Source organism: Buteo buteo, chromosome 3 (genome assembly GCF_964188355.1).
Source record: "Buteo buteo chromosome 3, bButBut1.hap1.1, whole genome shotgun sequence".
In the NCBI taxonomy this organism is placed as follows: domain Eukaryota; kingdom Metazoa; phylum Chordata; class Aves; order Accipitriformes; family Accipitridae; genus Buteo; species Buteo buteo.
This window is the reverse complement of record NC_134173.1, coordinates 25,178,172-25,203,321: the sequence shown is the minus strand read 5'-3', so window position 1 is coordinate 25,203,321 and position 25,150 is coordinate 25,178,172.

The following is a 25,150-nucleotide window of genomic DNA, read 5'->3' as shown; positions in this document are numbered from 1 at the left end:
GAGAACGAGCACCATGAGATATGACATCTCTGGGAAAGCACAGATCCCCAGTGCTGTTGTGCCTGTGAATAGCCCGCCAAGGGGAGCTGAACACCAGCAATATCTTTCAGGGCTCTCTCCTTCCTTGTAGGAGGAATAGCCAGACGTTTGCCTTTTCATAACAGGCTCTGCCGAGAACGGGCACCATGAGACCTTCAACATAGCATAAAGCCCAGATCCCCAGTGCTGTTGTGCCTGTGAATAGGCTGCCAAGGGAGGATGAAGACCAGCAACAGCTTTCAGGGCTGCCTCATTCCTTGTGGGAGAAGGAGCTGGACGTTTGCCTTTTGGGAATCAGGCTCTGCCGAGAACGAGCACCATGAGATATGACATCTCTGGGAAAGCACAGATCCCCAGTGCTGTTGTGCCTGTGAATAGCGTTCCTAGGGAGGATGAAGACCAGCAACAGCTTTCAGGGCTGGCACATTCCTTGTAGGAGAAGGAGCCGGACGTTTCCCTTTTCTGAAACAGGCTCTGCCGAGAACGAGCACCATGAGATATGACATCTCTGGGAAAGCACAAATCCCCAGTGCTGTAGTGCCTGTGAATAGGCTGCCAAGGGAGGATGAAGACCAGCAACAGCTTTCAGGGCTGGCACATTCCTTGTGGGAGAAGGAGCTGGACGTTTGCCTTTTGGGAATCAGGCTCTGCCGAGAACGAGCACCATGAGATATGACATCTCTGGGAAAGCACAGATCCCCAGTGCTGTTGTGCCTGTGAATAGCGTTCCTAGGGAGGATGAAGACCAGCAACAGCTTTCAGGGCTGCCTCATTCCTTGTGGGAGAAGGAGCTGGACGTTTGCCTTTTGGGAATCAGGCTCTGCCGAGAACGAGCACCATGAGATATGACATCTCTGGGAAAGCACAGATCCCCAGTGCTGTTGTGCCTGTGAATAGCGTTCCTAGGGAGGATGAAGACCAGCAACAGCTTTCAGGGCTGGCACATTCCTTGTAGGAGAAGGAGCCGGACGTTTCCCTTTTCTGAAACAGGCTCTGCCGAGAACGAGCACCATGAGATATGACATCTCTGGGAAAGCACAAATCCCCAGTGCTGTAGTGCCTGTGAATAGCCTGCCAAGGAAACGTAAAGGTCAGCAACATCTTTCGGGGCTGTCCCCCTCCTTGTAGGAGGAAAAGCCAGACATTTGCCTTTTCGGAAACAGTTTCTGCCGAGAACGAGCACCCTGAGATATGACATCTCTGGGAAAGCACAGATCCCCAGTGCTGTTGTGCCTGTGAACAGGCTGCCAAGGGAGGATGAAGACCAGCAACTGCTTTCAGGGCTATCACCTTCCTTGTAGAAGGAATAGCCAGACGTTTGCCTTTTCGGAAACAGGCTCTGCCGAGAACGAGCACCCTGAGATATGAAATCTCTGGGAAAGCACAGATCCCCAGTGCTGTTGTGCCTGTGAATAGGCTGCCAAGGGAGGATGAAGACCAGCAACAGATTTCAGGGCTGGCACATTCCTTGTAGGAGGAAAATGCGGACATTTGCTTTTTCAGAATCAGGCTCTGCTGAGAACGAGCACCATGAGATATGACATCTCTGGGAAAGCACAGATCCCCAGTGCTGTTGTGCCTGTGAACAGGCTGCCAAGGGAGGATGAAGACCAGCAACTGCTTTCAGGGCTATCACCTTCCTTGTAGAAGGAATAGCCAGACGTTTGCCTTTTCGGAAACAGGCTCTGCCGAGAACGAGCACCCTGAGATATGACATCTCTGGGAAAGCACAGATCCCCAGTGCTGTTGTGCCTGTGAATAGCGTTCCTAGGGAGGATGAAGACCAGCAACAGCTTTCAGGGCTGGCACATTCCTTGTAGGAGAAGGAGCCGGACGTTTCCCTTTTCTGAAACAGGCTCTGCCGAGAACGAGCACCATGAGATATGACATCTCTGGGAAAGCACAAATCCCCAGTGCTGTAGTGCCTGTGAATAGCCTGCCAAGGAAACGTAAAGGTCAGCAACATCTTTCGGGGCTGTCCCCCTCCTTGTAGGAGGAAAAGCCAGACATTTGCCTTTTCGGAAACAGTTTCTGCCGAGAACGAGCACCCTGAGATATGACATCTCTGGGAAAGCACAGATCCCCAGTGCTGTTGTGCCTGTGAATAGCCCGCCAAGGGGAGCTGAACACCAGCAATATCTTTCAGGGCTCTCTCCTTCCTTTTAGGAGGAATAGCCAGACGTTTGCCTTTTCGGAAACAGGCTCTGCCGAGAACGAGCACCATGAGACCTTCAACATAGCATAAAGCCCAGATCCCCAGTGCTGTTGTGCCTGTGAATAGGCTGCCAAGGGAGGATGAAGACCAGCAACAGATTTCAGGGCTGGCACATTCCTTGTAGGAGGAAAAGCCGGACGTTTGCCTTTTCGGAATCAGTCTCCGCCGAGAACGAGCACCATGAGATATGACATCTCTGGGAAAGCACAGATCCCCAGTGCTGTTGTGCCTGTGAATAGCGTTCCTAGGGAGGATGAAGACCAGCAACAGCTTTCAGGGCTGGCACATTCCTTGTAGGAGAAGGAGCCGGACGTTTCCCTTTTCTGAAACAGGCTCTGCCGAGAACGAGCACCATGAGATATGACATCTCTGGGAAAGCACAAATCCCCAGTGCTGTAGTGCCTGTGACTAGGCTGCCAAGGGAGGATGAAGACCAGCAACAGCTTTCAGGGCTGGCACATTCCTTGTGGGAGAAGGAGCTGGACGTTTGCCTTTTGGGAATCAGGCTCTGCCGAGAACGAGCACCATGAGATATGACATCTCTGGGAAAGCACAGATCCCCAGTGCTGTTGTGCCTGTGAATAGCGTTCCTAGGGAGGATGAAGACCAGCAACAGCTTTCAGGGCTGCCTCATTCCTTGTGGGAGAAGGAGCTGGACGTTTGCCTTTTGGGAATCAGGCTCTGCCGAGAACGAGCACCATGAGATATGACATCTCTGGGAAAGCACAGATCCCCAGTGCTGTTGTGCCTGTGAATAGCGTTCCTAGGGAGGATGAAGACCAGCAACAGCTTTCAGGGCTGGCACATTCCTTGTAGGAGAAGGAGCCGGACGTTTCCCTTTTCTGAAACAGGCTCTGCCGAGAACGAGCACCATGAGATATGACATCTCTGGGAAAGCACAAATCCCCAGTGCTGTAGTGCCTGTGAATAGCCTGCCAAGGAAACGTAAAGGTCAGCAACATCTTTCGGGGCTGTCCCCCTCCTTGTAGGAGGAATAGCCAGACGTTTGCCTTTTCGGAAACAGGCTCTGCCGAGAACGAGCACCCTGAGATATGACATCTCTGGGAAAGCACAGATCCCCAGTGCTGTTGTGCCTGTGAACAGGCTGACAAGGGAGGATGAAGACCAGCAACTGCTTTCAGGGTTATCACCTTCCTTGTAGAAGGAATAGCCAGACGTTTGCCTTTTCGGAAACAGGCTCTGCCGAGAACGAGCACCCTGAGATATGACATCTCTGGGAAAGCACAGATCCCCAGTGCTGTTGTGCCTGTGAATAGCGTTCCTAGGGAGGATGAAGACCAGCAACAGCTTTCAGGGCTGGCACATTCCTTGTAGGAGAAGGAGCCGGACGTTTCCCTTTTCGGAAACAGGCTCTGCCGAGAACGAGCACCATGAGATATGACATCTCTGGGAAAGCACAAATCCCCAGTGCTGTAGTGCCTGTGAATAGCCTGCCAAGGAAACGTAAAGGTCAGCAACATCTTTCGGGGCTGTCCCCCTCCTTGTAGGAGGAAAATCCAGACATTTGCCTTTTCGGAAACAGTTTCTGCCGAGAACGAGCACCCTGAGATATGACATCTCTGGGAAAGCACAGATCCCCAGTGCTGTTGTGCCTGTGAATAGCCCGCCAAGGGGAGCTGAAGACCAGCAATATCTTTCAGGGCTCTCTCCTTCCTTGTAGGAGGAATAGCCAGACGTTTGCCTTTTCGGAAACAGGCTCTGCCGAGAACGAGCACCATGAGATCTTCAACCTAGCATAAAGCCCAGATCCCCAGTGCTGTTGTGCCTGTGAATAGCCTGCCAAGGGAGGATGAAGACCAGCAACAGATTTCAGGGCTGGCACATTCCTTGTAGGAGGAAAAGGCGGACATTTGCTTTTTCAGAATCATGCTCTGCTGAGAACGAGCACCATGAGATATGACATCTCTGGGAAAGCACAGATCCCCAGTGCTGTTGTGCCTGTGAATAGCGTTCCTAGGGAGGATGAAGACCAGCAACAGCTTTCAGGGATATCACCTTCCTTGTAGAAGGAATAGCCAGACGTTTGCCTTTTGGGAATCAGGCTCTGCCGAGAACGAGCACCATGAGATATGACATCTCTGGGAAAGCCCAGATCCCCAGTGCTGTTGTGCCTGTGAATAGCGTTCCTAGGGAGGATGAAGACCAGCAACAGCTTTCAGGGCTGGCACATTCCTTGTAAGAGAAGGAGCCGGACGTTTCCCTTTTCTGAAACAGGCTCTGCCGAGAACGAGCACCATGAGATATGACATCTCTGGGAAAGCACAGATCCCCAGTGCTGTTGTGCCTGTGAATAGCCCGCCAAGGGGAGCTGAACACCAGCAATATCTTTCAGGGCTCTCTCCTTCCTTGTAGGAGGAATAGCCAGACGTTTGCCTTTTCATAACAGGCTCTGCCGAGAACGGGCACCATGAGACCTTCAACATAGCATAAAGCCCAGATCCCCAGTGCTGTTGTGCCTGTGAATAGGCTGCCAAGGGAGGATGAAGACCAGCAACAGCTTTCAGGGCTGCCTCATTCCTTGTGGGAGAAGGAGCTGGACGTTTGCCTTTTGGGAATCAGGCTCTGCCGAGAACGAGCACCATGAGATATGACATCTCTGGGAAAGCACAGATCCCCAGTGCTGTTGTGCCTGTGAATAGCGTTCCTAGGGAGGATGAAGACCAGCAACAGCTTTCAGGGCTGGCACATTCCTTGTAGGAGAAGGAGCCGGACGTTTCCCTTTTCTGAAACAGGCTCTGCCGAGAACGAGCACCATGAGATATGACATCTCTGGGAAAGCACAAATCCCCAGTGCTGTAGTGCCTGTGAATAGGCTGCCAAGGGAGGATGAAGACCAGCAACAGCTTTCAGGGCTGGCACATTCCTTGTGGGAGAAGGAGCTGGACGTTTGCCTTTTGGGAATCAGGCTCTGCCGAGAACGAGCACCATGAGATATGACATCTCTGGGAAAGCACAGATCCCCAGTGCTGTTGTGCCTGTGAATAGCGTTCCTAGGGAGGATGAAGACCAGCAACAGCTTTCAGGGCTGCCTCATTCCTTGTGGGAGAAGGAGCTGGACGTTTGCCTTTTGGGAATCAGGCTCTGCCGAGAACGAGCACCATGAGATATGACATCTCTGGGAAAGCACAGATCCCCAGTGCTGTTGTGCCTGTGAATAGCGTTCCTAGGGAGGATGAAGACCAGCAACAGCTTTCAGGGCTGGCACATTCCTTGTAGGAGAAGGAGCCGGACGTTTCCCTTTTCTGAAACAGGCTCTGCCGAGAACGAGCACCATGAGATATGACATCTCTGGGAAAGCACAAATCCCCAGTGCTGTAGTGCCTGTGAATAGCCTGCCAAGGAAACGTAAAGGTCAGCAACATCTTTCGGGGCTGTCCCCCTCCTTGTAGGAGGAAAAGCCAGACATTTGCCTTTTCGGAAACAGTTTCTGCCGAGAACGAGCACCCTGAGATATGACATCTCTGGGAAAGCACAGATCCCCAGTGCTGTTGTGCCTGTGAACAGGCTGCCAAGGGAGGATGAAGACCAGCAACTGCTTTCAGGGCTATCACCTTCCTTGTAGAAGGAATAGCCAGACGTTTGCCTTTTCGGAAACAGGCTCTGCCGAGAACGAGCACCCTGAGATATGAAATCTCTGGGAAAGCACAGATCCCCAGTGCTGTTGTGCCTGTGAATAGGCTGCCAAGGGAGGATGAAGACCAGCAACAGATTTCAGGGCTGGCACATTCCTTGTAGGAGGAAAATGCGGACATTTGCTTTTTCAGAATCAGGCTCTGCTGAGAACGAGCACCATGAGATATGACATCTCTGGGAAAGCACAGATCCCCAGTGCTGTTGTGCCTGTGAACAGGCTGCCAAGGGAGGATGAAGACCAGCAACTGCTTTCAGGGCTATCACCTTCCTTGTAGAAGGAATAGCCAGACGTTTGCCTTTTCGGAAACAGGCTCTGCCGAGAACGAGCACCCTGAGATATGACATCTCTGGGAAAGCACAGATCCCCAGTGCTGTTGTGCCTGTGAATAGCGTTCCTAGGGAGGATGAAGACCAGCAACAGCTTTCAGGGCTGGCACATTCCTTGTAGGAGAAGGAGCCGGACGTTTCCCTTTTCTGAAACAGGCTCTGCCGAGAACGAGCACCATGAGATATGACATCTCTGGGAAAGCACAAATCCCCAGTGCTGTAGTGCCTGTGAATAGCCTGCCAAGGAAACGTAAAGGTCAGCAACATCTTTCGGGGCTGTCCCCCTCCTTGTAGGAGGAAAAGCCAGACATTTGCCTTTTCGGAAACAGTTTCTGCCGAGAACGAGCACCCTGAGATATGACATCTCTGGGAAAGCACAGATCCCCAGTGCTGTTGTGCCTGTGAATAGCCCGCCAAGGGGAGCTGAACACCAGCAATATCTTTCAGGGCTCTCTCCTTCCTTTTAGGAGGAATAGCCAGACGTTTGCCTTTTCGGAAACAGGCTCTGCCGAGAACGAGCACCATGAGACCTTCAACATAGCATAAAGCCCAGATCCCCAGTGCTGTTGTGCCTGTGAATAGGCTGCCAAGGGAGGATGAAGACCAGCAACAGATTTCAGGGCTGGCACATTCCTTGTAGGAGGAAAAGCCGGACGTTTGCCTTTTCGGAATCAGGCTCCGCCGAGAACGAGCACCATGAGATATGATATCGCTGGGAAAGCACAAATCCCCAGTGCTGTAGTGCCTGTGACTAGGCTGCCAAGGGAGGATGAAGACCAGCAACAGCTTTCAGGGCTGGCACATTCCTTGTGGGAGAAGGAGCTGGACGTTTGCCTTTTGGGAATCAGGCTCTGCCGAGAACGAGCACCATGAGATATGACATCTCTGGGAAAGCACAGATCCCCAGTGCTGTTGTGCCTGTGAATAGCGTTCCTAGGGAGGATGAAGACCAGCAACAGCTTTCAGGGCTGCCTCATTCCTTGTGGGAGAAGGAGCTGGACGTTTGCCTTTTGGGAATCAGGCTCTGCCGAGAACGAGCACCATGAGATATGACATCTCTGGGAAAGCACAGATCCCCAGTGCTGTTGTGCCTGTGAATAGCGTTCCTAGGGAGGATGAAGACCAGCAACAGCTTTCAGGGCTGGCACATTCCTTGTAGGAGAAGGAGCCGGACGTTTCCCTTTTCTGAAACAGGCTCTGCCGAGAACGAGCACCATGAGATATGACATCTCTGGGAAAGCACAAATCCCCAGTGCTGTAGTGCCTGTGAATAGCCTGCCAAGGAAACGTAAAGGTCAGCAACATCTTTCGGGGCTGTCCCCCTCCTTGTAGGAGGAATAGCCAGACGTTTGCCTTTTCGGAAACAGGCTCTGCCGAGAACGAGCACCCTGAGATATGACATCTCTGGGAAAGCACAGATCCCCAGTGCTGTTGTGCCTGTGAACAGGCTGCCAAGGGAGGATGAAGACCAGCAACTGCTTTCAGGGTTATCACCTTCCTTGTAGAAGGAATAGCCAGACGTTTGCCTTTTCGGAAACAGGCTCTGCCGAGAACGAGCACCCTGAGATATGACATCTCTGGGAAAGCACAGATCCCCAGTGCTGTTGTGCCTGTGAATAGCGTTCCTAGGGAGGATGAAGACCAGCAACAGCTCTCAGGGCTGGCACATTCCTTGTAGGAGAAGGAGCCGGACGTTTCCCTTTTCTGAAACAGGCTCTGCCGAGAACGAGCACCATGAGATATGACATCTCTGGGAAAGCACAAATCCCCAGTGCTGTAGTGCCTGTGAATAGCCTGCCAAGGAAACGTAAAGGTCAGCAACATCTTTCGGGGCTGTCCCCCTCCTTGTAGGAGGAAAATCCAGACATTTGCCTTTTCGGAAACAGTTTCTGCCGAGAACGAGCACCCTGAGATATGACATCTCTGGGAAAGCACAGATCCCCAGTGCTGTTGTGCCTGTGAATAGCCCGCCAAGGGGAGCTGAAGACCAGCAATATCTTTCAGGGCTCTCTCCTTCCTTGTAGGAGGAATAGCCAGACGTTTGCCTTTTCGGAAACAGGCTCTGCCGAGAACGAGCACCATGAGATCTTCAACCTAGCATAAAGCCCAGATCCCCAGTGCTGTTGTGCCTGTGAATAGGCTGCCAAGGGAGGATGAAGACCAGCAACAGATTTCAGGGCTGGCACATTCCTTGTAGGAGGAAAAGGCGGACATTTGCTTTTTCAGAATCATGCTCTGCTGAGAACGAGCACCATGAGATATGACATCTCTGGGAAAGCACAGATCCCCAGTGCTGTTGTGCCTGTGAATAGCGTTCCTAGGGAGGATGAAGACCAGCAACAGCTTTCAGGGATATCACCTTCCTTGTAGAAGGAATAGCCAGACGTTTGCCTTTTGGGAATCAGGCTCTGCCGAGAACGAGCACCATGAGATATGACATCTCTGGGAAAGCCCAGATCCCCAGTGCTGTTGTGCCTGTGAATAGCGTTCCTAGGGAGGATGAAGACCAGCAACAGCTTTCAGGGCTGGCACATTCCTTGTAAGAGAAGGAGCCGGACGTTTCCCTTTTCTGAAACAGGCTCTGCCGAGAACGAGCACCATGAGATATGACATCTCTGGGAAAGCACAGATCCCCAGTGCTGTTGTGCCTGTGAATAGCCCGCCAAGGGGAGCTGAACACCAGCAATATCTTTCAGGGCTCTCTCCTTCCTTGTAGGAGGAATAGCCAGACGTTTGCCTTTTCATAACAGGCTCTGCCGAGAACGGGCACCATGAGACCTTCAACATAGCATAAAGCCCAGATCCCCAGTGCTGTTGTGCCTGTGAATAGGCTGCCAAGGGAGGATGAAGACCAGCAACAGCTTTCAGGGCTGCCTCATTCCTTGTGGGAGAAGGAGCTGGACGTTTGCCTTTTGGGAATCAGGCTCTGCCGAGAACGAGCACCATGAGATATGACATCTCTGGGAAAGCACAGATCCCCAGTGCTGTTGTGCCTGTGAATAGCGTTCCTAGGGAGGATGAAGACCAGCAACAGCTTTCAGGGCTGGCACATTCCTTGTAGGAGAAGGAGCCGGACGTTTCCCTTTTCTGAAACAGGCTCTGCCGAGAACGAGCACCATGAGATATGACATCTCTGGGAAAGCACAAATCCCCAGTGCTGTAGTGCCTGTGAATAGGCTGCCAAGGGAGGATGAAGACCAGCAACAGCTTTCAGGGCTGGCACATTCCTTGTGGGAGAAGGAGCTGGACGTTTGCCTTTTGGGAATCAGGCTCTGCCGAGAACGAGCACCATGAGATATGACATCTCTGGGAAAGCACAGATCCCCAGTGCTGTTGTGCCTGTGAATAGCGTTCCTAGGGAGGATGAAGACCAGCAACAGCTTTCAGGGCTGCCTCATTCCTTGTGGGAGAAGGAGCTGGACGTTTGCCTTTTGGGAATCAGGCTCTGCCGAGAACGAGCACCATGAGATATGACATCTCTGGGAAAGCACAGATCCCCAGTGCTGTTGTGCCTGTGAATAGCGTTCCTAGGGAGGATGAAGACCAGCAACAGCTTTCAGGGCTGGCACATTCCTTGTAGGAGAAGGAGCCGGACGTTTCCCTTTTCTGAAACAGGCTCTGCCGAGAACGAGCACCATGAGATATGACATCTCTGGGAAAGCACAAATCCCCAGTGCTGTAGTGCCTGTGAATAGCCTGCCAAGGAAACGTAAAGGTCAGCAACATCTTTCGGGGCTGTCCCCCTCCTTGTAGGAGGAATAGCCAGACGTTTGCCTTTTCGGAAACAGGCTCTGCCGAGAACGAGCACCCTGAGATATGACATCTCTGGGAAAGCACAGATCCCCAGTGCTGTTGTGCCTGTGAATAGGCTGCCAAGGGAGGATGAAGACCAGCAACTGCTTTCAGGGCTATCACCTTCCTTGTAGAAGGAATAGCCAGACGTTTGCCTTTTCGAAATCAGGCTCTGCCGAGAACGAGCACCCTGAGATATGAAATCTCTGGGAAAGCACAGATCCCCAGTGCTGTTGTGCCTGTGAATAGGCTGCCAAGGGAGGATGAAGACCAGCAACAGATTTCAGGGCTGGCACATTCCTTGTAGGAGGAAAATGCGGACATTTGCTTTTTCAGAATCAGGCTCTGCTGAGAACGAGCACCATGAGATATGACATCTCTGGGAAAGCACAGATCCCCAGTGCTGTTGTGCCTGTGAACAGGCTGCCAAGGGAGGATGAAGACCAGCAACTGCTTTCAGGGCTATCACCTTCCTTGTAGAAGGAATAGCCAGACGTTTGCCTTTTCGGAAACAGGCTCTGCCGAGAACGAGCACCCTGAGATATGACATCTCTGGGAAAGCACAGATCCCCAGTGCTGTTGTGCCTGTGAATAGCGTTCCTAGGGAGGGTGAAGACCAGCAACTGCTTTCAGGGCTCGCACATTCCTTGTGGGAGAAGGAGCCGGACGTTTGCCTTTTCGGAAACAGGCTCTGCCGAGAACGAGCACCATGAGATATGACATCTCTGGGAAAGCACAAATCCCCAGTGCTGTAGTGCCTGTGAATAGCCTGCCAAGGAAACGTAAAGGTCAGCAACATCTTTCGGGGCTGTCCCCCTCCTTGTAGGAGGAAAAGCCAGACATTTGCCTTTTCGGAAACAGTTTCTGCCGAGAACGAGCACCCTGAGATATGACATCTCTGGGAAAGCACAGATCCCCAGTGCTGTTGTGCCTGTGAATAGCCCGCCAAGGGGAGCTGAAGACCAGCAATATCTTTCAGGGCTCTCTCCTTCCTTGTAGGAGGAATAGCCAGACGTTTGCCTTTTCGGAAACAGGCTCTGCCGAGAACGAGCACCATGAGATCTTCAACCTAGCATAAAGCCCAGATCCCCAGTGCTGTTGTGCCTGTGAATAGGCTGCCAAGGGAGGATGAAGACCAGCAACAGATTTCAGGGCTGGCACATTCCTTGTAGGAGGAAAAGGCGGACATTTGCTTTTTCAGAATCAGGCTCTGCTGAGAACGAGCACCATGAGATATGACATCTCTGGGAAAGCACAGATCCCCAGTGCTGTTGTGCCTGTGAATAGCATTCCTAGGGAGGATGAAGACCAGCAACAGCTTTCAGGGCTGGCACATTCCTTGTAAGAGAAGGAGCCGGACGTTTCCCTTTTCTGAAACAGGCTCTGCCGAGAACGAGCACCATGAGATATGACATCTCTGGGAAAGCACAGATCCCCAGTGCTGTTGTGCCTGTGAATAGCCCGCCAAGGGGAGCTGAACACCAGCAATATCTTTCAGGGCTCTCTCCTTCCTTTTAGGAGGAATAGCCAGACGTTTGCCTTTTCGGAAACAGGCTCTGCCGAGAACGGGCACCATGAGACCTTCAACATAGCATAAAGCCCAGATCCCCAGTGCTGTTGTGCCTGTGAATAGGCTGCCAAGGGAGGATGAAGACCAGCAACAGATTTCAGGGCTGGCACATTCCTTGTAGGAGGAAAAGCCGGACGTTTGCCTTTTCGGAATCAGGCTCCGCCGAGAACGAGCACCATGAGATATGATATCGCTGGGAAAGCACAAATCCCCAGTGCTGTAGTGCTGTGAATAGCCTGCCAAGGAAACGTAAAGGTCAGCAACATCTTTCGGGGCTGTCCCCCTCCTTGTAGGAGGAATAGCCAGACGTTTGCCTTTTCGGAAACAGGCTCTGCCGAGAACGAGCACCCTGAGATATGACATCTCTGGGAAAGCACAGATCCCCAGTGCTGTTGTGCCTGTGAATAGCCTGCCAAGGGAGGATGAAGACCAGCAACTGCTTTCAGGGCTATCACCTTCCTTGTAGAAGGAATAGCCAGACGTTTGCCTTTTCGAAATCAGGCTCTGCCGAGAACGAGCACCCTGAGATATGACATCTCTGGGAAAGCACAGATCCCCAGTGCTGTTGTGCCTGTGAACAGGCTGACAAGGGAGGGTGAAGACCAGCAACTGCTTTCAGGGCTCGCACATTCCTTGTGGGAGAAGGAGCCGGACGTTTGCCTTTTCGGAAACAGGCTCTGCCGAGAACGAGCACCATGAGACATGACATCTCTGGGAAAGCACAGATCCCCAGTGCTGTTGTGCCTGTGAATAGCCCGCCAAGGGGAGCTGAAGAAAAGCAATATCTTTCAGGGCTCTCTCCTTCCTTGTAGGAGGAATAGCCAGACGTTTGCCTTTTCGGAAACAGGCTCTGCCGAGAACGAGCACCATGAGATCTTCAACCTAGCATAAAGCCCAGATCCCCAGTGCTGTTGTGCCTGTGAATAGCATTCCTAGGGAGGATGAAGACCAGCAACTGCTTTCAGGGCTATCACCTTCCTTGTAGAAGGAATAGCCAGACGTTTGCCTTTTCGGAATCAGGCTCTGCCGAGAACGAGCACCATGAGATCTTCAACCTAGCATAAAGCCCAGATCCCCAGTGCTGTTGTGCCTGTGAGTAGCCTACCAAGGGGAGGTGAACACCAGCAATATCTTTCAGGGCTCTCTCCTTCCCTGTAGGAGAAATAGCCAGACGTTTGCCTTTTCGGAAACAGGCTCTGCCGAGAACGAGCACCCTGAGATATGACATCTCTGGGAAAGCACAGATCCCCAGTGCTGTAGTGCCTGTGAATAGGCTGCCAAGGGAGGATGAAGACCAGCAACTGCTTTTAGGGCTGGCACATTCCTTGTGGGAGAAGGAGCCGGACGTTTGCCTTTTCGGAAACAGGCTCTGCCGAGAACGAGCACCATGAGATATGACATCTCTGGGAAAGCACAGATCCCCAGTGCTGTTGTGCCTGTGAATAGCCCGCCAAGGGGAGCTGAAGACCAGCAATATCTTTCAGGGCTCTCTCCTTCCTTGTAGGAGGAATAGCCAGACGTTTGCCTTTTCGGAAACAGGCTCTGCCGAGAACGAGCACCCTGAGATATGACATCTTTGGGAAAGCACAGATCCCCAGTGCTGTTGTGCCTGTGAATAGGCTGCCAAGGGAGGATGAAGACCAGCAACTGCTTTCAGGGCTGGCACATTCCTTGTGGGAGAATGAGCCGGACGTTTGCCTTTTCGGAAACAGACTCTGCCGAGAACGAGCACCATGAGATATGACATCTCTGGGAAAGCACAGATCCCCAGTGCTGTTGTGCCTGTGAGTAGCCTACCAAGGAGAGGTGAACACCAGCAATATCTTTCAGGGCTCTCTCCTTCCCTGTAGGAGGAATAGCCAGACGTTTGCCTTTTCGGAAACAGGCTCTGCCGAGAACGAGCACCCTGAGATATGACATCTCTGGGAAAGCACAGATCCCCAGTGCTGTTGTGCCTGTGAATAGCGTTCCTAGGGAGGATGAAGACCAGCAACAGCTTTCAGGGATATCACCTTCCTTGTAGAAGGAATAGCCAGACGTTTGCCTTTTCGGAATCAGGCTCTGCCGAGAACGAGCACCATGAGATCTTCAACCTAGCATAAAGCCCAGATCCCCAGTGCTGTTGTGCCTGTGAGTAGCCTACCAAGGAAAGGTGAACACCAGCAATATCTTTCAGGGCTCTCTCCTTCCCTGTAGGAGAAATAGCCAGACGTTTGCCTTTTCGGAAACAGGCTCTGCTGAGAACGAGCACCATGAGATATGACATCTCTGGGAAAGCACAGATCCCCAGTGCTGTAGTGCCTGTGAATAGGCTGCCAAGGGAGGATGAAGACCAGCAACTGCTTTTTGGGCGATCACCTTCCTTGTAGAAGGAATAGCCAGACGTTTGCCTTTTCGGAATCAGGCTCTGCCGAGAACGAGCACCATGAGATATGACATCTCTGGGAAAGTACAGATCCCCAGTGCTGTTGTGCCTGTGAACAGGCTGACAAGGGAGGGTGAAGACCAGCAACTGCTTTCAGGGCTGCCTCATTCCTTGTGGGAGAAGGAGCCGGACGTTTGCCTTTTCGGAAACAGACTCTGCCGAGAACGAGTACCATGAGATATGACATCTCTGGGAAAGCACAGATCCCCAGTGCTATTGTGCCTGTGAATAGCGTGCTAAAGAAACGTAAAGATCAGCAACATCTTTCAGGGCTACAACATTCCTTGTAGGAGAGATAGCCAGACCTTTGCCTTTTCGAAATCAGGCTCTGCCGAGAACGAGCACCCTGAGATATGACATCTCTGGGAAAGCAAAGATCCCCAGTGCTTTTGTGCCTGTGAGTAGCCTACCAAGGGGAGGTGAACACCAGCAATATCTTTCAGGGCTCTCTCCTTCCCTGTAGGAGAAATAGCCAGACGTTTGCCTTTTCGGAATCAGGCTCTGCCGAAAACGAGCACCATGAGATATGACATCTCTGGGAAATCACAGATCCCCAGTGCTGTTGTGCCTGTGAATAGCCTGCCAAGGAAAGGTAAAGGTCAGCAACATCTTTCGGGGCTGTCCCCCTCCTTGTAGGAGGAAAAGCCAGACATTTGCCTTTTCGGAAACATTTTCTGCCGAGAACGAGCACCCTGAGATATGACATCTCTGGGAAAGCCCAGATCCCCAGTGCTGTTGTGCCTGTGAATAGCGTTCCTAGGGAGGATGAAGACCAGCAACTGCTTTCAGGGCTATCACCTTCCTTGTAGAAGGAATAGCCAGACGTTTGCCTTTTCGGAATCAGGCTCTGCCGAGAACGAGCACCATGAGATCTTCAACCTAGCATAAAGCCCAGATCCCCAGTGCTGTTGTGCCTGTGACTAGGCTGCCAAGGGAGGATGAAGACCAGCAACAGATTTCAGGGCTGGCACATTCCTTGTAGGAGGAAAAGCCGGACGTTTGCCTTTTCGGAATCAGGCTCTGCCGAGAACGAGCACCATGAGATATGACATCTCTGGGAAAGCACAGATCCCCAGTGCTGTTGTGCCTGTGAATAGCCTGCCAAGGGAGGATGAAGACCAGCAACTGCTTTCAGGGATATCACCTTCCTTGTAGAAGGAATAGCCAGACGTTTGCCTTTTCGGAATCAGGCTCTGCCGAGAACGAGCACCATGAGATATGACATCTCTGGGAAAGCACAGATCCCCAGTGCTGTTGTGCCTGTGAATAGCGTTCCTAGGGAGGATGAAGACCAGCAACAGCTTTCAGGGCTGGCACATTCCTTGTAGGAGAAGGAGCCGGACGTTTCCCTTTTCTGAAACAGGCTCTGCCGAGAACGAGCACCCTGAGATATGACATCTCTGGGAAAGCACAGATCCCCAGTGCTGTTGTGCCTGTGAGTAGCCTACCAAGGAGAGGTGAACACCAGCAATATCTTTCAGGGCTCTCTCCTTCCCTGTAGGAGAAATAGCCAGACGTTTGCCTTTTCGGAAACAGGCTCTGCCGAGAACGAGCACCCTGAGATATGACATCTCTGGGAAAGCACAGATCCCCAGTGCTGTTGTGCCTGTGAATAGCGTTCCTAGGGAGGATGAAGACCAGCAACAGCTTTCAGGGCTGGCACATTCCTTGTAGGAGAAGGAGCCGGACGTTTCCCTTTTCGGAAACAGGCTCTGCCGAGAACGAGCACCATGAGATATGACATCTCTGGGAAAGCACAAATCCCCAGTGCTGTAGTGCCTGTGAATAGCCTGCCAAGGGAGGATGAAGACCAGCCACAGCTTTCAGGGCTGGCACATTCCTTGTGGGAGAAGGAGCCGGACGTTTGCCTTTTGGGAATCAGGCTCTGCCGAGAACGAGCACCATGAGATATGACATCTCTGGGAAAGCACAGATCCCCAGTGCTGTTGTGCCTGTGAATAGCGTTCCTAGGGAGGATGAAGACCAGCAACAGCTTTCAGGGCTGGCACATTCCTTGTAGGAGAAGGAACCGGACGTTTCCCTTTTCTGAAACAGGCTATGCCGAGAATGAACACCATGAGATATGACATCTCTGGGAAAGCACAAATCCCCAGTGCTGTAGTGCCTGTGAATAGCCTGCCAAGGAAAGGTAAAGGTCAGCAACATCTTTCGGGGCTGTCCCCCTCCTTGTAGGAGGAATAGCCAGACGTTTGCCTTTTCGGAATCAGGCTCTGCCGAGAACGAGCACCCTGAGATATGACATCTCTGGGAAAGTACAGATCCCCAGTGCTGTTGTGCCTGTGAACAGGCTGACAAGGGAGGGTGAAGACCAGCAACTGCTTTCAGGGATATCACCTTCCTTGTAGAAGGAATAGCCAGACGATTGCCTTTTCGGAAACAGGCTCTGCCGAGAATGAGCACCATGAGATATGACATCTCTGGGAAAGTACAGATCCCCAGTGCTGTTGTGCCTGTGAACAGGCTGACAAGGGAGGGTGAAGACCAGCAACTGCTTTCAGGGCTGGCACATTCCTTGTGGGAGAAGGAGCCGGACGTTTGCCTTTTCGGAAACAGACTCTGCCGAGAACGAGGACCCTGAGATATGACATCTCTGGGAAAGCACAGATCCCCAGTGCTGTTGTGCCTGTGAGTAGCCTACCAAGGAGAGGTGAACACCAGCAATATCTTTCAGGGCTCTCTCCTTCCCTGTAGGAGAAATAGCCAGACGTTTGCCTTTTCGGAAACAGGCTCTGCCGAGAACGAGCACCATGAGATATGACATCTCTGGGAAAGTACAGAGCCGCAGTGCTGTTGTGCCTGTGAACAGGCTGACAAGGGAGGGTGAAGACCAGCAACTGCTTTCAGGGCTGGCACATTCCTTGTGGGAGAAGGAGCTGGACGTTTGCCTTTTGGGAATCAGGCTCTGCCGAGTACGAGCACCATGAGATATGACATCTCTGGGAAAGCACAGATCCCCAGTGCTGTTGTGCCTGTGAATAGCGTTCCTAGGGAGGATGAAGACCAGCAACAGCTTTCAGGGCTGCCTCATTCCTTGTGGGAGAAGGAGCTGGACGTTTGCCTTTTGGGAATCAGGCTCTGCCGAGAACGAGCACCATGAGATATGACATCTCTGGGAAAGCACAGATCCCCAGTGCTGTTGTGCCTGTGAATAGCGTTCCTAGGGAGGATGAAGACCAGCAACAGCTTTCAGGGCTGGCACATTCCTTGTAGGAGAAGGAGCCGGACGTTTCCCTTTTCTGAAACAGGCTCTGCCGAGAACGAGCACCATGAGATATGACATCTCTGGGAAAGCACAAATCCCCAGTGCTGTAGTGCCTGTGAATAGCCTGCCAAGGACAGGTAAAGGTCAGCAACATCTTTCGGGGCTGTCCCCCTCCTTGTAGGAGGAATAGCCAGACGTTTGCCTTTTCGGAAACAGGCTCTGCCGAGAACGAGCACCCTGAGATATGACATCTCTGGGAAAGCACAGATCCCCAGTGCTGTTGTGCCTGTGAATAGGCTGCCAAGGGAGGATGAAGACCAGCAACTGCTTTCAGGGCTATCACCTTCCTTGTAGAAGGAATAGCCAGGCGTTTGCCTTTTCGGAATCAGGCATTGCCGAGAACGAGCACCCTGAGATATGACATCTCTGGGAAAGCAAAGATCCCCAGTGCTTTTGTGCCTGTGAGTAGCCTACCAAGGGGAGGTGAACACCAGCAATATCTTTCAGGGCTCTCTCCTTCCTTGTAGGAGAAATAGCCAGACGTTTGCCTTTTCGGAATCAGGCTCTGCCGAAAACGAGCACCATGAGATATGACATCTCTGGGAAATCACAGATACCCAGTGATGTTGTGCCTGTGAATAGCCTGCCAAGGAAAGGTAAAGGTCAGCAACATCTTTCGGGGCTGTCCCCCTCCTTGTAGGAGGAAAAGCCAGACGTTTGCCTTTTCGGAAACAGGCTCTGCCGAGAACGAGCACCATGAGATATGACATCTCTGGGAAAGCCCAGATCCCCAGTGCTGTTGTGCCTGTGAATAGCGTTCCTAGGGAGGATGAAGACCAGCAACAGCTTTCAGGGCTGGCACATTCCTTGTAGGAGAAGGAGCCGGACGTTTCCCTTTTCTGAAACAGGCTCTGCCGAGAACGAGCACCCTGAGATATGACATCTCTGGGAAAGCACAGATCCCCAGTGCTGTTGTGCCTGTGAGTAGCCTACCAAGGAGAGGTGAACACCAGCAATATCTTTCAGGGCTCTCTCCTTCCCTGTAGGAGAAATAGCCAGACGTTTGCCTTTTCGGAAACAGGCTCTGCAGAGAACGAGCACCATGAGATATGACATCTCTGGGAAAGTACAGAGCCGCAGTGCTGTTGTGCCTGTGAACAGGCTGACAAGGGAGGGTGAAGACCAGCAACTGCTTTCAGGGCTGGCACATTCCTTGTGGGAGAAGGAGCTGGACGTTTGCCTTTTGGGAATCAGGCTCTGCCGAGTACGAGCACCATGAGATATGACATCTCTGGGAAAGCACAGATCCCCAGTGCTGTTGTGCCTGTGAATAGCGTTCCTAGGGAGGATGAAGACCAGCAACAGCTTTCAGGGCTGGCACATTCCTTGTAGGAGAAGGAGCCAGACGTTTCCCTTTTCTGAAACAGGCTCTGCCGAGAACGAGCACCATGAGATATGACATCTCTGGGAAAGCACAAATCCCCAGTGCTGTAGTGCCTGTGAATAGGCTGCCAAGGGAGGATGAAGACCAGCAACAGCTTTCAGGGCTGGCACATTCCTTGTGGGAGAAGGAGCTGGACGTTTGCCTTTTGGGAATCAGGCTCTGCCGAGAACGAGCACCCTGAGATATGACATCTCTGGGAAAGCACAGATCCCCAGTGCTGTTGTGCCTGTGAATAGCATTCCTAGGGAGGATGAAGACCAGCAACAGCTTTCAGGGCTGCCTCATTCCTTCTGGGAGAAGGAGCTGGACGTTTGCCTTTTGGGAATCAGGCTCTGCCGAGAAAGAGCACCATGAGATATGACATCTCTGGGAAAGCACAGATCCCCAGTGCTGTTGTGCCTGTGAATAGCGTTCCTAGGGAGGATGAAGACCAGCAACAGCTTTCAGGGCTGGCACATTCCTTGTAGGAGAAGGAGCCGGACGTTTCCCTTTTCTGAAACAGGCTCTGCCGAGAACGAGCACCATGAGATATGACATCTCTGGGAAAGCACAAATCCCCAGTGCTGTAGTGCCTGTGAATAGCCTGCCAAGGACAGGTAAAGGTCAGCAACATCTTTCGGGGCTGTCCCCCTCCTTGTAGGAGGAATAGCCAGACGTTTGCCTTTTCGGAAACAGGCTCTGCCGAGAACGAGCACCCTGAGATATGACATCTCTGGGAAAGCACAGATCCCCAGTGCTGTTGTGCCTGTGAATAGGCTGCCAAGGGAGGATGAAGACCAGCAACTGCTTTCAGGGCGATCACCTTCCTTGTAGAAGGAATAGCCAGGCGTTTGCCTTTTCGGAATCAGGCATTGCCGAGAACGAGCACCCTGAGATATGACATCTCTGGGAAAGCAAAGATCCCCAGTGCTTTTGTGCCTGTGAGTAGCCTACCAAGGGGAGGTGAACACCAGCAATATCTTTCAGGGCTCTCTCCTTCCCTGTAGGAGAAATAGCCAGACGTTTGCCTTTTCGGAATCAGGCTCTGCCGAAAACGAGCACCATGAGATATGACATCTCTGGGAAATCACAGATCCCCAGTGCTGTTGTGCCTGTGAATAGCCTGCCAAGGAAAGGTAAAGGTCAGCAACATCTTTCGGGGCTGTCCCCCTCCTTGTAGGAGGAAAACCCAGACGTTTGCCTTTTCGGAAACAGGCTCTGCCGAGAACGAGCACCATGAGATATGACATCTCTGGGAAAGCACAGATCCCCAGTGCTGTTGTGCCTGTGAATAGCGTTCCTAGGGAGGATGAAGACCAGCAACAGCTTTCAGGGCTGGCACATTCCTTGTAGGAGAAGGAGCCGGACGTTTCCCTTTTCTGAAACAGGCTCTGCCGAGAACGAGCACCCTGAGATATGACATCTCTGGGAAAGCACAGATCCCCAGTGCTGTTGTGCCTGTGAGTAGCCTACCAAGGAGAGGTGAACACCAGCAATATCTTTCAGGGCTCTCTCCTTCCCTGTAGGAGAAATAGCCAGAAGTTTGCCTTTTCGGAAACAGGCTCTGCCGAGAACGAGCACCATGAGATATGACATCTCTGGGAAAGCACAGATCCCCAGTGCTGTTGTGCCTGTGAATAGCGTTCCTAGGGAGGATGAAGACCAGCAACAGCTTTCAGGGCTGGCACATTCCTTGTAGGAGAAGGAGCCGGACGTTTCCCTTTTCTGAAACAGGCTCTGCCGAGAACGAGCACCATGACATATGACATCTCTGGGAAAGCACAAATCCCCAGTGCTGTAGTGCCTGTGAATAGGCTGCCAAGGGAGGATGAAGACCAGCCACAGCTTTCAGGGCTGCCTCATTCCTTGTGGGAGAAGGAGCTGGACGTTTGCCTTTTGGGAATCAGGCTCTGCCGAGAACGAGCACCATGAGATATGACATCTCTGGGAAAGCACAGATCCCCAGTGCTGTTGTGCCTGTGAATAGCGTTCCTAGGGAGGATGAAGACCAGCAACAGCTTTCAGGGCTGCCTCATTCCTTGTGGGAGAAGGAGCTGGACGTTTGCCTTTTGGGAATCAGGCTCTGCCGAGAACGAGCACCATGAGATATGACATCTCTGGGAAAGCACAGATCCCCAGTGCTGTTGTGCCTGTGAATAGCGTTCCTAGGGAGGATGAAGACCAGCAACAGCTTTCAGGGCTGGCACATTCCTTGTAGGAGAAGGAGCCGGACGTTTCCCTTTTCTGAAACAGGCTCTGCCGAGAACGAGCACCCTGAGATATGACATCTCTGGGAAAGCACAGATCCCCAGTGCTGTTGTGCCTGTGAGTAGCCTACCAAGGAGAGGTGAACACCAGCAATATCTTTCAGGGCTCTCTCCTTCCCTGTAGGAGAAATAGCCAGACGTTTGCCTTTTCGGAAACAGGCTCTGCCGAGAACGAGCACCCTGAGATATGACATCTCTGGGAAAGCACAGATCCCCAGTGCTGTTGTGCCTGTGAATAGCGTTCCTAGGGAGGATGAAGACCAGCAACAGCTTTCAGGGCTGGCACATTCCTTGTAGGAGAAGGAGCCGGACGTTTCCCTTTTCGGAAACAGGCTCTGCCGAGAACGAGCACCATGAGATATGACATCTCTGGGAAAGCACAAATCCCCAGTGCTGTAGTGCCTGTGAATAGCCTGCCAAGGGAGGATGAAGACCAGCCACAGCTTTCAGGGCTGGCACATTCCTTGTGGGAGAAGGAGCCGGACGTTTGCCTTTTGGGAATCAGGCTCTGCCGAGAACGAGCACCATGAGATATGACATCTCTGGGAAAGCACAGATCCCCAGTGCTGTTGTGCCTGTGAATAGCGTTCCTAGGGAGGATGAAGACCAGCAACAGCTTTCAGGGCTGGCACATTCCTTGTAGGAGAAGGAACCGGACGTTTCCCTTTTCTGAAACAGGCTATGCCGAGAATGAACACCATGAGATATGACATCTCTGGGAAAGCACAAATCCCCAGTGCTGTAGTGCCTGTGAATAGCCTGCCAAGGAAAGGTAAAGGTCAGCAACATCTTTCGGGGCTGTCCCCCTCCTTGTAGGAGGAATAGCCAGACGTTTGCCTTTTCGGAATCAGGCTCTGCCGAGAACGAGCACCCTGAGATATGACATCTCTGGGAAAGTACAGATCCCCAGTGCTGTTGTGCCTGTGAACAGGCTGACAAGGGAGGGTGAAGACCAGCAACTGCTTTCAGGGATATCACCTTCCTTGTAGAAGGAATAGCCAGACGATTGCCTTTTCGGAAACAGGCTCTGCCGAGAATGAGCACCATGAGATATGACATCTCTGGGAAAGTACAGATCCCCAGTGCTGTTGTGCCTGTGAACAGGCTGACAAGGGAGGGTGAAGACCAGCAACTGCTTTCAGGGCTGGCACATTCCTTGTGGGAGAAGGAGCCGGACGTTTGCCTTTTCGGAAACAGACTCTGCCGAGAACGAGGACCCTGAGATATGACATCTCTGGGAAAGCACAGATCCCCAGTGCTGTTGTGCCTGTGAGTAGCCTACCAAGGAGAGGTGAACACCAGCAATATCTTTCAGGGCTCTCTCCTTCCCTGTAGGAGAAATAGCCAGACGTTTGCCTTTTCGGAAACAGGCTCTGCCGAGAACGAGCACCATGAGATATGACATCTCTGGGAAAGTACAGAGCCGCAGTGCTGTTGTGCCTGTGAACAGGCTGACAAGGGAGGGTGAAGACCAGCAACTGCTTTCAGGGCTGGCACATTCCTTGTGGGAGAAGGAGCTGGACGTTTGCCTTTTGGGAATCAGGCTCTGCCGAGTACGAGCACCATGAGATATGACATCTCTGGGAAAGCACAGATCCCCAGTGCTGTTGTGCCTGTGAATAGCGTTCCTAGGGAGGATGAAGACCAGCAACAGCTTTCAGGGCTGCCTCATTCCTTGTGGGAGAAGGAGCTGGACGTTTGCCTTTTGGGAATCAGGCTCTGCCGAGAACGAGCACCATGAGATATGACATCTCTGGGAAAGCACAGATCCCCAGTGCTGTTGTGCCTGTGAATAGCGTTCCTAGGGAGGATGAAGACCAGCAACAGCTTTCAGGGCTGGCACATTCCTTGTAGGAGAAGGAGCCGGACGTTTCCCTTTTCTGAAACAGGCTCTGCCGAGAACGAGCACCATGAGATATGACATCTCTGGGAAAGCACAAATCCCCAGTGCTGTAGTGCCTGTGAATAGCCTGCCAAGGACAGGTAAAGGTCAGCAACATCTTTCGGGGCTGTCCCCCTCCTTGTAGGAGGAATAGCCAGACGTTTGCCTTTTCGGAAACAGGCTCTGCCGAGAACGAGCACCCTGAGATATGACATCTCTGGGAAAGCACAGATCCCCAGTGCTGTTGTGCCTGTGAATAGGCTGCCAAGGGAGGATGAAGACCAGCAACTGCTTTCAGGGCTATCACCTTCCTTGTAGAAGGAATAGCCAGGCGTTTGCCTTTTCGGAATCAGGCATTGCCGAGAACGAGCACCCTGAGATATGACATCTCTGGGAAAGCAAAGATCCCCAGTGCTTTTGTGCCTGTGAGTAGCCTACCAAGGGGAGGTGAACACCAGCAATATCTTTCAGGGCTCTCTCCTTCCTTGTAGGAGAAATAGCCAGACGTTTGCCTTTTCGGAATCAGGCTCTGCCGAAAACGAGCACCATGAGATATGACATCTCTGGGAAATCACAGATACCCAGTGATGTTGTGCCTGTGAATAGCCTGCCAAGGAAAGGTAAAGGTCAGCAACATCTTTCGGGGCTGTCCCCCTCCTTGTAGGAGGAAAAGCCAGACGTTTGCCTTTTCGGAAACAGGCTCTGCCGAGAACGAGCACCATGAGATATGACATCTCTGGGAAAGCCCAGATCCCCAGTGCTGTTGTGCCTGTGAATAGCGTTCCTAGGGAGGATGAAGACCAGCAACAGCTTTCAGGGCTGGCACATTCCTTGTAGGAGAAGGAGCCGGACGTTCCCTTTTCTGAAACAGGCTCTGCCGAGAACGAGCACCCTGAGATATGACATCTCTGGGAAAGCACAGATCCCCAGTGCTGTTGTGCCTGTGAGTAGCCTACCAAGGAGAGGTGAACACCAGCAATATCTTTCAGGGCTCTCTCCTTCCCTGTAGGAGAAATAGCCAGACGTTTGCCTTTTCGGAAACAGGCTCTGCCGAGAACGAGCACCATGAGATATGACATCTCTGGGAAAGTACAGAGCCGCAGTGCTGTTGTGCCTGTGAACAGGCTGACAAGGGAGGGTGAAGACCAGCAACTGCTTTCAGGGCTGGCACATTCCTTGTGGGAGAAGGAGCTGGACGTTTGCCTTTTGGGAATCAGGCTCTGCCGAGTACGAGCACCATGAGATATGACATCTCTGGGAAAGCACAGATCCCCAGTGCTGTTGTGCCTGTGAATAGCGTTCCTAGGGAGGATGAAGACCAGCAACAGCTTTCAGGGCTGGCACATTCCTTGTAGGAGAAGGAGCCAGACGTTTCCCTTTTCTGAAACAGGCTCTGCCGAGAACGAGCACCATGAGATATGACATCTCTGGGAAAGCACAAATCCCCAGTGCTGTAGTGCCTGTGAATAGGCTGCCAAGGGAGGATGAAGACCAGCAACAGCTTTCAGGGCTGGCACATTCCTTGTGGGAGAAGGAGCTGGACGTTTGCCTTTTGGGAATCAGGCTCTGCCGAGAACGAGCACCCTGAGATATGACATCTCTGGGAAAGCACAGATCCCCAGTGCTGTTGTGCCTGTGAATAGCATTCCTAGGGAGGATGAAGACCAGCAACAGCTTTCAGGGCTGCCTCATTCCTTCTGGGAGAAGGAGCTGGACGTTTGCCTTTTGGGAATCAGGCTCTGCCGAGAAAGAGCACCATGAGATATGACATCTCTGGGAAAGCACAGATCCCCAGTGCTGTTGTGCCTGTGAATAGCGTTCCTAGGGAGGATGAAGACCAGCAACAGCTTTCAGGGCTGGCACATTCCTTGTAGGAGAAGGAGCCGGACGTTTCCCTTTTCTGAAACAGGCTCTGCCGAGAACGAGCACCATGAGATATGACATCTCTGGGAAAGCACAAATCCCCAGTGCTGTAGTGCCTGTGAATAGCCTGCCAAGGACAGGTAAAGGTCAGCAACATCTTTCGGGGCTGTCCCCCTCCTTGTAGGAGGAATAGCCAGACGTTTGCCTTTTCGGAAACAGGCTCTGCCGAGAACGAGCACCCTGAGATATGACATCTCTGGGAAAGCACAGATCCCCAGTGCTGTTGTGCCTGTGAATAGGCTGCCAAGGGAGGATGAAGACCAGCAACTGCTTTCAGGGCGATCACCTTCCTTGTAGAAGGAATAGCCAGGCGTTTGCCTTTTCGGAATCAGGCATTGCCGAGAACGAGCACCCTGAGATATGACATCTCTGGGAAAGCAAAGATCCCCAGTGCTTTTGTGCCTGTGAGT